This window comes from Desmodus rotundus, chromosome X, assembly GCF_022682495.2.
Source record: "Desmodus rotundus isolate HL8 chromosome X, HLdesRot8A.1, whole genome shotgun sequence".
In the NCBI taxonomy this organism is placed as follows: domain Eukaryota; kingdom Metazoa; phylum Chordata; class Mammalia; order Chiroptera; family Phyllostomidae; genus Desmodus; species Desmodus rotundus.
In genome coordinates this window covers 67,511,536-67,525,036 of record NC_071400.1, presented here as the reverse complement: position 1 = coordinate 67,525,036, position 13,501 = coordinate 67,511,536, and the positions used below count along the sequence as shown (strand labels likewise).

The 13,501-nt window shown below is 39.1% G+C and overlaps 1 protein-coding gene and 1 pseudogene across 4 annotated transcripts in view; one reads left to right on the top strand and one right to left on the bottom strand.

Annotated features, from left to right (window-relative positions):
• The window catches only part of JADE3 (jade family PHD finger 3), a 135,368-nt gene that overhangs the window by 7,147 nt on the left and 114,720 nt on the right, over nt 1-13,501 (top strand). The gene's annotated exons all lie outside the window — the stretch shown is intronic.
• Nucleotides 5,724-7,031, bottom strand: LOC112322432 (elongation factor 1-alpha 1 pseudogene; annotated as a pseudogene).

Sequence of the window (13,501 nt, the reverse complement as noted above, 5' to 3'; positions counted from 1 at the left end):
GATTTAAAAATCTCCCTGTGATTGCAGGAAAGTATCCAATATTGCTGTGAAGTGAGTGGCCAGCGGCCAGCAATTTGGCCTTGATTGTGAAGATTTCAGAAGTAACACCTTTCACATAACCGAAATAGGCTTTATAACCAGATTGTGGCCTGAAATGTATTGCATGAAAATGCAACTGAATCCTAGGAAGTATGTGTGGGAAACTTAAAAGTGTACATTCTAAGGCTCACATTGTACATCTTAGAGTTTACATTCCTCCAGAAAATTGCCTGGTGATAGAATCTCAGGTTCCCTTCTTTTCACCTAGGATAAGAGTTAAAAATGAAAAATCCCTGACATTTTCAAAGTCAGTGACTTGGAACTGTATCAAAATAAAATCAGAATTATAAATGCACATATCATTTGACCCAGCAACACTTATAGGAATTTATTCAACAAATATTTGCATATTACTTGGAGTATTGATTGTAATAGCAAAAGATTGATAATATCTGAAGTATCAATCAAGGCTTGATTGTACATTAGAATATTACACTGATATTGTATGATCTCCAAGATCTACAGAATGAAAAAAAGCAAGAAACAGAACAGTGTGTATTATATGCTACCATTTGTGTGAAATAGATAGTGGGAGCAATAATACATGCAAGTACATTTTTGCATACATAGACATAAAATCTTAATGGAAGGATATTCAAGACCCTGATAATTTGGGGTCATACATGGCCAGGGGTAGAAGGATGGAGGGAGACTTTTCACTGCATACCATTTTATATATACTTTTTGAATTTTAAGCCATGTGCATGTACTACCCTATTTTAAAAATTAAATACATTGATTTAAAGAGAGGTGGTATATGGTAATGGTGATGTGAACTTCCATGGACTTCCACCCAAGTTGACCTTACCAGAGCTATCTATCTGTGTGTGTGTGTGTGTGTGTGTGTGTATATCCTGTCTGTTTTGTTTCCTAGAAATGCCTCAGAATAGTGTACTTCTTTTGGTCTGGCTTCTTTTACTTCAGCGGTCCCCAACCTTTTTGGCATCAGGGACCGGTTTCGTGGAAGAAAATTTTTCCACAGATGGGGTGAGGGGACAAGAGGCAGAGCTCATAGTGCCAGTGGTGTCCACAGATGGGGGAGGAGGGAGGTTGAGGACCCCTGTTTTACTTGACTCATTCATATTATGTGAATTAATAGCCTGTTCCTTTTATCACTGACTAACATTCCATTGTATGGATGTAGCACCATTTGTTCAATTCACTGGTTGAAGGGCAATTTGACTGCTTCTAGTTCTTGGCGATTATGAATAAAGCTGCAGTAAACATTAGCACACAAGTTTTTGTGTGAATGTAAGTTTTCACTTCATTTGGATAAGTACCTAGGAGTGAGATTGCTGAGTTTTTATAAGAAGCAGCCAAACTGTCTTCCAAATGCAGTTCTACCATTTTGTGTTCCCACCAGTCATGAATGTGAGCTGTGTGCTAAGGTTCATTTTCCTGCATATGCTAGTCCAGTAGTTCCAGAATCATTTGTTGAAAAGACTCTCTTTCTCCATTGAATTGTTTTTGCACCTGTGTCAAAAATGTGACTGTGCTTGTGTGAGTCTATTCCTAGGCTCGCTGTTTTGTTGCATTGACCTATGTGTCCATCATTTGCCATTATCACAAAGTCTTGATTGGTATAGCTTTATAGTAAGTCTTGAAATTAGGTGATATGAGTACTCTTACTTTTTTCTTCTTTAACAGAATTTTATTGGTAAGAGAAAACATGCTTAACTTGTTCCAATCTTGGAAGGCATTCTCTCTCTCATCATTAAGTATGATGTTAGCTGTAGGTTTTTTAAAACATATACTCTTTTGTGCTGAAAAGAGTAAACATAGTAGACCTGAGGCCGTTTGCTGTCTTTAGGAGGCCTGCTTGCAAGATTGGCCCTTGGTTAAGGTCTGGGAAATTGGCTTTTCAAACATTTTGAAAATAAAATATTCTACCTTAATTTATTCTTTTTCTAATGCTCTTCATTTCTTTATGCTAATCCAAGTTCTCACCTTAATCATAATGTTTCTACCTAAAGAATTTTCCTTTAACATCTTTTTTTATGCCAGCTCTGCTGGCAGTAATTTTTTTTTTGTTTTCTTTCTCTGAGAAAGTCTTCATTTTTTTTCTTCACTTTTGAAGGATATTTTCATGGGATATGGAATTGAGTTGACAATTATTTTCCCTCTTTTAACATAAGACTCCACTGTTGCTTTGTTTATGTGGTTTTCGGTAAGTCTGCTGTAATTCTTATCCATGTTCCTCTGTAGTTAACATGTCTCTTTTCCTATGGCTGCCTTCAAAGTCTGTCTTTACCTCAGTGTGGCTTTTTTATTTCTTTTCTGTTTATCCTGCTTGGTGTTCTCTGAGCTTCTTGTATCTATGGTTTATTGTCTATCATGAATTTTGGGAAAGTACTCAGCCATTATTTCTTCAAGTGATTCTTGTGTCCCATTTTCCCCCTTCTTCTGGGATTCCAATTACAAGTATGTTATGCTGTTTGATGTTGTCCCAGTTTTTGTATGCTATGTTCTATTTTTTCACTCTTTTATCTTTTTGTTTTAATTTAATTTTATTTTTTTAAGATTTTATTTATTTATTTTTAGAGAGAGGGCAAGGGAGGGAGAAAAAGAGGGAGAGAAACATCAATGTGTGGTTGCACCTCGTGTGCCCCCTGCTGGGGACCTGACCTGCAACCCAGGCATGTGCCCTAACTGGTGACATTTTGGTTCACAAGCCCGCACTCAGTCCACTGAGCCACACCAGCCAGGGCCTGTTTTAATTTTATTGACCTGATCAATAAACTTGACCTTCATTCTCACTGATTCTTTCCTTGGCTGTGTCAAGTCTGCTGTTTAGCATGATTTTTTTTCCCCTGTGTTTTTTTTATTTCTAGCACTTCCAATTGATTCCTTCTTATCATTTCTATTTCTCTGAAATTATCCATTTGTTTTGCATTCATCTACTTTTTTCCACTAGAGTCTTTACTATATTAATCATAATTTTAATTTTCATTTCTGATAACCCCAACATCTGTGTCATACTGAGTCTGAATCTGATGATTGCTTTGTCACTTGGAATATTATCTTGCCTTTCATTATGCCTCTTAAACATGTTGAAAGCTGAATGTGGGCAGGAAATACTGAGGTAAATCATTGATATTTTTGGAGAAGAACACAGGTTTTCTTTCTATTAGGCCTTTAGTGTGGATACTTGAGTTAATCTAGACCAGAGGAGTTGGGTTGGATTTGATGTTTGTTTTTGCTATGGGCACCAGAGATTTCTGATTCCTCTAGTGATACCTTTTTATGCCTCCTGCTTGGCTTTGGGTTTTTCCTTTGTGCTGTTTCCCAAGAGTTGTCTCTTACAGCCCTCCCGGTTGTATTCTACTGTTACTAACCATGTAGCTGATATGCCAGGTGGTGGGTGGTGGGGGAGTAAGGAGTTCTCCTATGATTTGATTAAGCCTAAAACTTAAGACAGGTACTGGAACCTGGGTCTTGAGTGTGTCCTTTACAAGATCTCCTGCCCCTCCTCCAGGAGTGAGCTTCTTTTCCTTTTTCCCCTGCTGCAGTGAAGACACCAGTGTCCTCAAGCCATGAGTTTTAAACTCCTTCCCCCTTCAGCTTAAGGCTTTTGTTTTGTACTGGAGATAAAGGAAAGGGGTCTGGGTGGATTTCACAATAGGTGCTGTTTTTCTCAGCCAGCCAGCATAATGATGAAAAGCTTTCTCTGGGAGTTTTCCCATCCTCCCTGTAAGAATCTAGTGGGGTTCCTGTAGGAAAAATTTGTAACGTGAAAATACCTGCCCCCACCCATGTGCAGCCCAGGAGCTTTGTACTCTTAATGACATCCTATACTTTGGCTTTCAGTAATTTATCAGAATTTCTAGTTTAATCTTCCTACCAGTTTATTTGCTCAGATCATGTGTGCAGGCACCTGGCTCTTCAGATATGGAGATGGTGGTTTGCCCTGTAACCTTACTTCTCACATAGGTCAAAGAGTTTGTCTAGCTTTTTTCTTGGAAGGGTGGGAATGGGCTTCCCAGTGCTTCACATATCAGAGCTGAAACCTGAGTCCTAATATAAGTTCTAATCTACATGAATGTCTAATGCAGTGCAAGGCACATAGAATTCAGTACAGGTTGGTTTCCCCCCTTATTTTTCTGTTTCTCACCCTTTTGAATATTACGGTTTTATAGCCAGGGAGGCAGGGATAATTGATTCTGGTTTGGGTCCTGCCTATTTTAGGCTTTAAAATCTTGCCTGGCTGGTGTAGCTCAGTGGATTGATTGCGGGCTGTGAACCAAAAGGTTGCCGGTTCAATTACCAGTCAGGGCACATGCCTGGGTTGTGGGCCAGGTCCCCAGTGGGGGCCACATGAGAGGCAATCACACACTGATGTTTCTCTCCCTCTCTTTTTTCCTCCCTTCCTCTCTCTCTAAAAATAAATAAATAAAATCTTTTTTAAAAATCTTGTACACCACTGGCAGTATGCTATGTTTGCCTTGCTCTCTTCCAAAATTTTGTGTATACCTTTGTAATTACTGAGCACATTGTTAGCACTCAGTAATAATTTGCCTCATTCAAAATTAGAATATGATTTAGACTTTCTAGATTATAGGTTTTGTTAGTGGCCACATGTTTGTCACTTTTATTCCTCACATTTCCAGATACGATTCAGTTTAGCAAATATTTGTCGAGTGCCCATTGTACTATGTGTGAGACACTAGGTATTGAGTAGAATACAAGCCTGACCTGGTAATGGAGTAACCAAGGGGTTCCCAAAGGCAATGGAAGCCCTGTGGATGGAAGGATATTGCAACTTAGGAAATATCTTCATTTCAACCTATAAGGATTTTTAAAATTATTTTTTAATTATATTTTTAATTATACTGGAAATACATGAATGTATTCTAGTAAAAATTTAAAAGTTGTAGAAAAGAACCATGGTTGTCCATGTCATTCTTATAAAATCCTTGTTCCATCACATTCTTAACCCCAGGACTAATTCTGATTACTTATTTTTGGTATACTATGCAAATTGCTATATCAAATATCATGCTATCTAATAGTTTGCCAAAATCCTTTTATTTTTCAGAGGATAAGCACCCAAATTCATTTAACTTTTAAGGATCATTTATTTGTGTATTTATTTTCTCATTAAACTTTTGTTTTAATGGGTCTCAAAATTCTGTGATGGAATTTTGATCAAGTTGTTTCTATTAAAATGTACTGGTTTTATGCCCTGACCAGTATGGCTCAGTTGGTTGGGTGTGGTCCTGTAAAGCAAAAGGTCGCCAGTTCAATTAGGGGCACATGCCTAGGTTGTGCACTTGGTATCTGGTCAGGGTGCGTGTGAGCAGTCGATCGATGTTTCTCTCTCACATCGATGTTTTGCACTCTCATCGATGTTTCTCTCCCACTTTCTCCCTCCCTTCCCCTCTCTCTTAAAAAACTATTTTAAAAAGTACTGGCTTTAAAAGCTAATAACTTAAAAACTGTCACACACACAAAAAAACCCAAATGGTCCAAAAACATTCTCTTTTCCTTCTGAAGGTTTTATACTGCATCGTAATCATTAACCAGTCTTTTACTGTTAAACTTACATAGCCAATTGAGAGAAACAGCTCTGAGACCATTCTTCCACCACTGATTAAAGACTAGGGTGGTGATATTGGGAGTAATATTCATTTAGCCTTCTGAGCTTGCTGGGCAGGATGATGACTTTGCCAGCTCCAGCTGCCTTCTTGTCCACTGCTTTGATGTCACCCACAGCAAATGTCCATATCACATCACAAATAGCAAAATAGCCCAGAGGAGGATAGTCAGAGAAAAACTCAACACGCATGGGCTTGCCAGGAACCATATCAATGATGGCAGCATCACCGGATTTCAGAAACTTCAGGCTCTGTTCCAACTTTTTCCCAGAATGACAATGTCTTCTCCTTTACCTCAGAAAATTTGCAAGCAGTGTGAGCTATATGACAGTCCAGCACAGGTGCATATCAGGCACTCATTTGGCCTGCAAGGTTCAGGATAATCACCTGAGCCGGGAAGCCAGCTGCTTCCATTGGTGGGTCATTATTGCTGTCACCAGCCACATTGCCATGGCAACCCTTTTTGATAGACACATTCTTGACATTGAAGCCCACATTGTCTCCAGGAAGAGCTTCACTCAAAACCTCATGGTGCATTTCAACAGCTTTCAGTTGTTGCATTGACTGGAGCAAAGGTGACCACTATGCATGGTTTCAGAACACCAGTCCCCACTTAACCTACAAAGAATGTACCAGTACCACCAATTTTGTAGAAGTCCTGGAGGAGCAAATGCAGGGCTTGTCAGAGGAGTTGGTGGCAGGATGCAATCCAGAGCTTCAAGCAGTGGGTTCCACTGGCATTGCCATCCTTACGGGTGACTGTTCATCTCTTGAACCAAAGCGTGTTAGCACATGGCTCCAGCCTGTTGTCAACATTCCAACCAGAAATTGGCACAAATGCTGCTGTGTCAAGGTTGTAGCCAATTTTCTTAATGTAGGTGCTGACTTTCTTAACGATTTCCTCATATCTCTTGTGGCTGTAGGGTGGTTCAGTGGTGTATATGGTAGAAGGGCATGCTCACAGGTCTTTCCATTCTTGAAGATGCCCACTTCAAATTCAGCAACACCAGCAGCAACAATCAGGACAGCACAGTCAGCCTGAGATGTGCCTATAATCATGTTTTTGATAAAGTCTCTGTGTCCTGGGGCACCAGTGATTGGCACATAATACTCGCTGGTCTCAATTTTCCACAGGGAGATACCAGTGGTGATACCATGTGCCTCTTCACCTTTCAGTCTATTGAAGACCCAGGTATATTTGAAGGAGCCCTTTCCTGTTTCAGGAGCCTCCTTCTCAAATTTTTTGGTGGTGGTTTTGTCAATCCCACCAGTAGTGGTAGACTTGGTCGAATCTACACGTCCAATGACAATGTTGATATGAGTCTTTTCCTTTCCCATTTTGGTTTAGATTTAGTGGTGGTTTTCATAACACCTGTGTTCTGGCAGCAAACTCATTGTGAAAAAGCTGAGTGTTTATTTTGAAGAGGTAACTGTCGCCCGAGCCGGTGTGGCTCGGTTGGACCGTCGTCTCATAGCGAAAAGGTTCTCTCTCCCTTCTCTCTCTTTAAGCAATGAAAAAATGTCCTTGGGTGAGGATAAAAAAAGAGATAACTGTCATCATTGAATTTGGATATATAGCCTGATAATGGCTTTTGCTTCACATTATAGTGAAAAATTGTAGTATAATTTTTAAATCTGAAAACTTTTGTTAGTAGTAGGTAGAACTATAAAAGTCTGTAAGTGGAAAATACAGAAATTAATACTGACTGAAAAGATGAAATAATGCCTCTTTTTAAAATTATTATACAGTAAAATTGACTATTGGAGGGTATATATAGTTTTGTGGATTTTGACATTTATAGGTCAGTGTAACCACCACCACAATTACAGTACAAAACATTCCATCACCCCAATAAAACTCCTTTGTGCTACCTCTAGTCACATTCTCACCCCCCCCAACCTTGGCAGTCACTGATCTGTGCTCCATAACTATAGTTTTGTCACTTTGTGGATGTCACATAAATGGAGTCAGACTGTGTAATCTTTCGAGCCTTGCTTTTTTTTTCACTCAGCATAATGGTTTTGAGAGTCATCCAAGTAGCGTATATCAATAACTTGTTCCCTTTTTATTGCTAAGTTGTATTCCATTGTATAAATGTACCACATTTGGGTTATCAGTTTTTGTTAATTATAAATAGAGCTGCTATAAAAATTCACATGCTAGTATACATAAATTTGCATCCATAGAGTAAAAACCTGAGCATGGGATTGCTAGAATTATATGCTAGCATTTATGGGAAGACTAGTTAGCTAGAGTTTGAATGCTAGAATGGATAGAGTTGCAGAGACCCAAGTTGCTTGCATCCTGCTTTTGCTTCTTACTTGTCATGCAACCCTGAATGAGTTTAACCTCTTTGGCCTCAGTTTCCTCATTTGTAGAATGAAGTTGGTAATACTAACCACTGGGATAGTTGTGTCAAGTTAATGATATATTAAGGATGAAATGCTGGGCAATCTCTAGAATACCAAATATATTATTATTATCTCATGTTTAATAGAACCCTTTTCTTGTCAGAAACATTTGTCTTTGATTAATTAAAATGGAGAAATTAAGTGATCCATAATATGATATGTTTGGTAGGCAAGCCTTCAAAGCATGCTGTCCATGGGAGAAATTTCAGTTGTCCTCAGGTGAAAAAGTTTAGGGACATAGATGTATGGGAGTCCTATATAACACCTAAAGGTTGGACCAGATTTCTAATTTTGATGGTTTTACTTGTCTTCCCAATGTTAAAGAATCAGGCCCACCAAACGTTAGTATACTGCTATCTTATATAAACAAACTGCAAAAAGTAGCTCAGAATCAACTAACACTCATTGAGTGCTTGCTCCATACCAAGCACCAGGCTTGGCACTCCTCAAGTGTGTACGCCCGAGTATCTTACCCCAAAGAAAATAATTTCGATATTACTCAATGTTATTTTTATACTTTTAAAAAGCTAACTGTTGAGGACACTTGATGCATGATTTTTTGGAGTTCCCATGATGTGAACCATCTACGATTTCTCAGATCCTACAATATCTTAAAACACATCTTTTTACAGGAAACTTTCCCCAGTATTGAGGAAAGAATTGCAAAAGTTTGGCATGCCCACTCAGATCTCTCCCTAGAGCACTGTGTCATTAGAAAATGCAGTGAAGGCCCCTTTCTTGCATAACTGCTCTACCTCAGACCATACTATACAGCAGTTACTACTGAGCAAGTATCAAGGGATGTGTTTTCCCCTGGAGAATGTCTCCCTATCCTATGAGGTATGCACAAAGGACTACCTATTCACTTACTAGACAATGGATGAAACACAGTATGTGGAAAGAGAAACCTAAATGTCTATTAGTCCAATTGTTTTGTAATGTTTTCACATGACACAATCCATCAACTGAGGACAATTCTTCACCTGGGATTCCAGGGGAAACTGGGTGGAACAAGAAGTTTTGAGCACACAATCTGGGATGTCATCTCTGAACTGTTTCCTTACTGATTCATCTCCCCCAGTACAACCAACATTCCAACACTCAGGTTTACCTGGAGCCTTTCCTCACAATTGGAACATCCTTTCTTCTTTTGCTCTGCTAATCCTACCCGAATCAATGCTTACAAATCCTTACAAATTCTAGCTCAGTAAGAGTCTCGTCTCCTCCCAAACCTCCACTCATTTGGATGTCATTCCCTACTCCATATGCCCTCATTAAGTCCTGTCTTTTCCAGTCAACTTTGGCACCTAATGCCATAGTTCCTCATTCTGTGACCTATTTTGTATATACATGGCCTGAAGGTTTACAACTAGACTGCCACTCCCTGATTAATAGGGAACTCTCAAATTCTTTACATCTTATCTCCCACAAATACCTGAAAGAATTGCTGCCTGATATTTAATTAACTAAACATCAATTCTAATTTTGTGTTTAAAAATAACATGACATGTTCTAATGGCCAGATAAGTCCTGTGGAAAGCCATAGTTTGGAAAAGAAATATGCATTTTGCATACTGTCAAAAGAAAACTGATATTTTGCCATGCTGCTGCTGTGAAGTGTGGCTATACAGTCTGCCTGAGCAGAGCGTGGCATCACAGTGTAGATTACAGTCAAAGCTGCAGGCAGCTTTTCCCTGGCTCCATCATGGTTTCTAGCCTTCCCCATGATTCTTTGTCCACTTAAATGTTAAAGAGCACTACGAATTTTTTCATTTCAAATATAAGCTTTGACTATAAACAGTTGTATCCTACATGTCTCATGAAGTCCCCATCTTATACAGGAGGGTGTGTGTGTGTGTGTGTGTGTGTGTGTGTGTGAGAGAGAGAGAGAGAGAGAGAGAGAGAGAGAGTGTTAGAGGAGCCTAAATTGAGCTTTCTGTAGGATAACCAATTTAAATCCAGAATAAATATTTTTTGTACTTCTAAATAAACCTATCTGTAAAAGCTCTAATTATGTCCTTTAGAAGAATCCATGTAGTCACTTGCCTTTAGGGAAACTTGTCTCTAGGCTTCTTTCTTGCCATGATCAGTGTACCACTATAAGCCAGGTCCAACTCAAATTCCTTTCAGACTGCTGTCCATAACAACACAGGCTCTAAAGGCCTCTTCTCTATACCACTATCTCCATTCCTACCACTAGGCACTCACTGCATAGTAATTGGTATCTGTACTCCTGAGAGCCTAGCAATTAATATCCCCTACACCCAATCATAACCTTTCTCACCATTCTTTCTTTTATTTCTCAAATCCTCTTTTCTATCCACTCCACACAAGTGTGTGTTCACTGCAGTCTAAACGTAATAAGCCATCCTGCTGCTCTGTCTGTACTTCCTCTGCCTGAAGTTCTCCACATTCCCCTGGGTTGTTGCATCCTGTACCTTCGCCAGGACTCGCTCCTGAAAAAGTTTTTTTTTTTTCCACCTCAATGTTTCATCCCATCTCTGAAGACCCACAGGTCTAAATATGCTCAACACTCATTTTTCCCAAATAGGATGGTGTGACAGAGTGCTCAGTGGCCACAAAGTCCTTTCATCTCTGTATGTACAATACATCCCTTTAACAGTGTGACTTTGCAGCTCTTCCTGTCAAGAGGTAGAGTCTCTTTCTCTATTCCTTTAATTTGGACTGTGCTCATAACTTGCTTTGGCCAATAAAATGCAGCATGAGTAACTCTGGGTGACTTCTGAGCCTAGGTCTCAAGAAGTCTTGTAGCTTTCCTCTTGTTCCCTGGGAACTCTGAAGCACCCATGGGAAGAAGCCCCAGGTAGCCTACTAGAGGAAGAGAGACGATGTGGGGAGAGAGGCCAGTCAACAGCCAATCATCAGACAGGTGAGTGAGGCCATCTTAAAATATTCATCCCCAGTCACATTGCCAGATGACTTTGTAACCACATGAAGGACTGACTGTAGGAAAGACTAGCAGAAGAACTGCCGAGCTCATGCTAGCTCAAATTGATGACCCACAGAATTGTGAGCAAATAAAATGATTGCTATTTATAAATAAATGTATTGGTTAATTGACATTTTAAAAGCAATTATGCTTGGAACTGTTCTGTATCTTGCTTGTGGTGGTAATTACATTCATACACATCTGTCAGAACTTGAATTGTACATTAAAAAGGTAAATGTACTGTATATACATTTTTAAATTAAGGTATGATTCAGAGCAATTTTGCTAAAATCCATTTATTTGATAAATGTGGCTAAAAGTATAGGTAGCATGTTACTGTGAGAAAAGAAATTTGACCCTTTAAAAACAAATTTGCACATAATCGGCACTCAGTAATGTTAATTTCCTTCCTCCGTATCACCTGTCAAGGCTGCTGAAGAAAACATTCATACCCTAGGACAGGGGTGTCAAACTCATTTTCATCGGGGGCCACATCAGCCTCATGGTTGCCTTCAAAGGGCCAAATGTAATTTCAACTCTTAACAATTAAGGAGTAGTTACATTTATACAGTCCTAAAATTATTTCGGCCCTTTGAAGGCAACCTCAAGGCTGATGTGGCCCCCAGTGAAAATGGGTTTGACACCCCTGCCCTAGGAGATGGCTGGATCTCAGATGACTTCTAAGATGCTGTGATTGGTTTGAAAGGTAAATAAATGGCTGTTTTAGAATGTTTGTGTACAGTAAAATACATAAGTGCTACCATGCTATTCTAAAGGCTGGCCCCCTAGAACCTTCATTTTACTTTCAAGGACTTAGACTTAGGCATAAATAAACAATTAACCCTCTTATTAATAGAAATTATTTAAAACTTTAATGCAAAAGGATGATCGAATGTCCTTTTGTTGTCATTGAGAAGCCCACCCAAGGATTATTTAGTTCCCTAGGGGATTGAGTCTTTGCTTGGCTCAGTATTTACTAATGATTAGGGTTCAGACTTATTTATTTATTTATATTTTTGACACTATTACAGCTGTCCCCATTTTCACCCCCTTTGCCCACCTCCACCCATTCCCTGCCCCCACCCTTGGCCTTCACCACTTTGTTGTCTGTGTCTATGAGTTATGTATATATGTTCTTTGGCCACTCCCTTCACCTTCTTTCATCCAGTCCCCCACTGCTGCCTCCCCTCTGACAGCTGTCTGTTCCATGTATCTATGCTTCTGTTTCTATTTTGTTCATTAGATTCCACATATAAGTGAGATCATACACTATTTGTCTTTCTCTGGCTGGCTTATTCCAATTAGCATAATAATCTCCAGGTCCATCCATGCTGTTGCAAAAGGTAAGGTTTCCTTCTTTTCTACAGCCACATAGTATTCCATTGTGTAAATGTACTACAGCTTTTTTTATCCACTGATCTACCGATGGGCACATGGGCTATTTCCAGATCTTGGCTATTGTACATAACACTGCTAAGAACATAGGGGTGCATATATTCTTTCAAACTGGTGTTTCAGGATTCTTAGACTATATTCCCAGAGTAGGGTCCAGACTTCTTGAAGTGACATGTTAAGTTACATGTATTTGGTAAAGTTGTAAAAATTTCTATTTGGTAGATGTTTGTCCTTAATTTGCAGTTGTCCAGAATGAAAATGGAGAATAGAGCCCAAATGGAGGGTCACAGTCTGCCCTGTCAGCTCTCAAAGGATTTAAAATGGAGTCAAGCAAAAGAATGGATCTTTTTTACATTAATAAAAGATTAGTTATCTAGAAGACCACTAACTATTAAATGCATACAAATTTGAAACATCCTGAGAAACAGGAAGGACAGGTTAAAACATGGTTCACTAACAACTGGTATTTATAAATATTCTGAATCAGCTTGACAACTTTATTGAAAGAAGCATAAGACAAGTATCTTGCAATAAAAACTCAAACTCAGAAATAATCCAGGTATGGTGCCCATTCATTCAAAAAAAGTGCCTTCCCATGTAGCATAGGGAATCCTCTGCAGAGAAAGTCTGAACTAAAATTCTAAAACACCAGGGAGGAGGGGGTGTAGTGGGTTAAGGATATAGAACAGGAGTAGGGGGAAATTTTTCAACCAACATTTTTTCTAGTGATTATTAAAATAAAATTCTTTAATATTTCACTATAAAGTATTTTGGAAAAATAATCAATTGGGCCAGCTTCTGCCCTGAGATGTAGGGAGCTGGAAGGAGCATTGTTCCCACCTTTACAATTTTTTAAATGCTGGGCTGACTTCACATTGAGGACTTTAATAAAAAGTATTTTTTTTCTTTTTTAAAAAAACAACAAGTATTTTTAAAATTTATTTATGTTTAGACAGGGGAGGGGAGAGAAACATCAATGTGTGGTTGCTTCTTGCACGCCCCCTACTGGGGACCTGGCCTGCAACCCAGGCATGTGCCCTCACTGGGAATT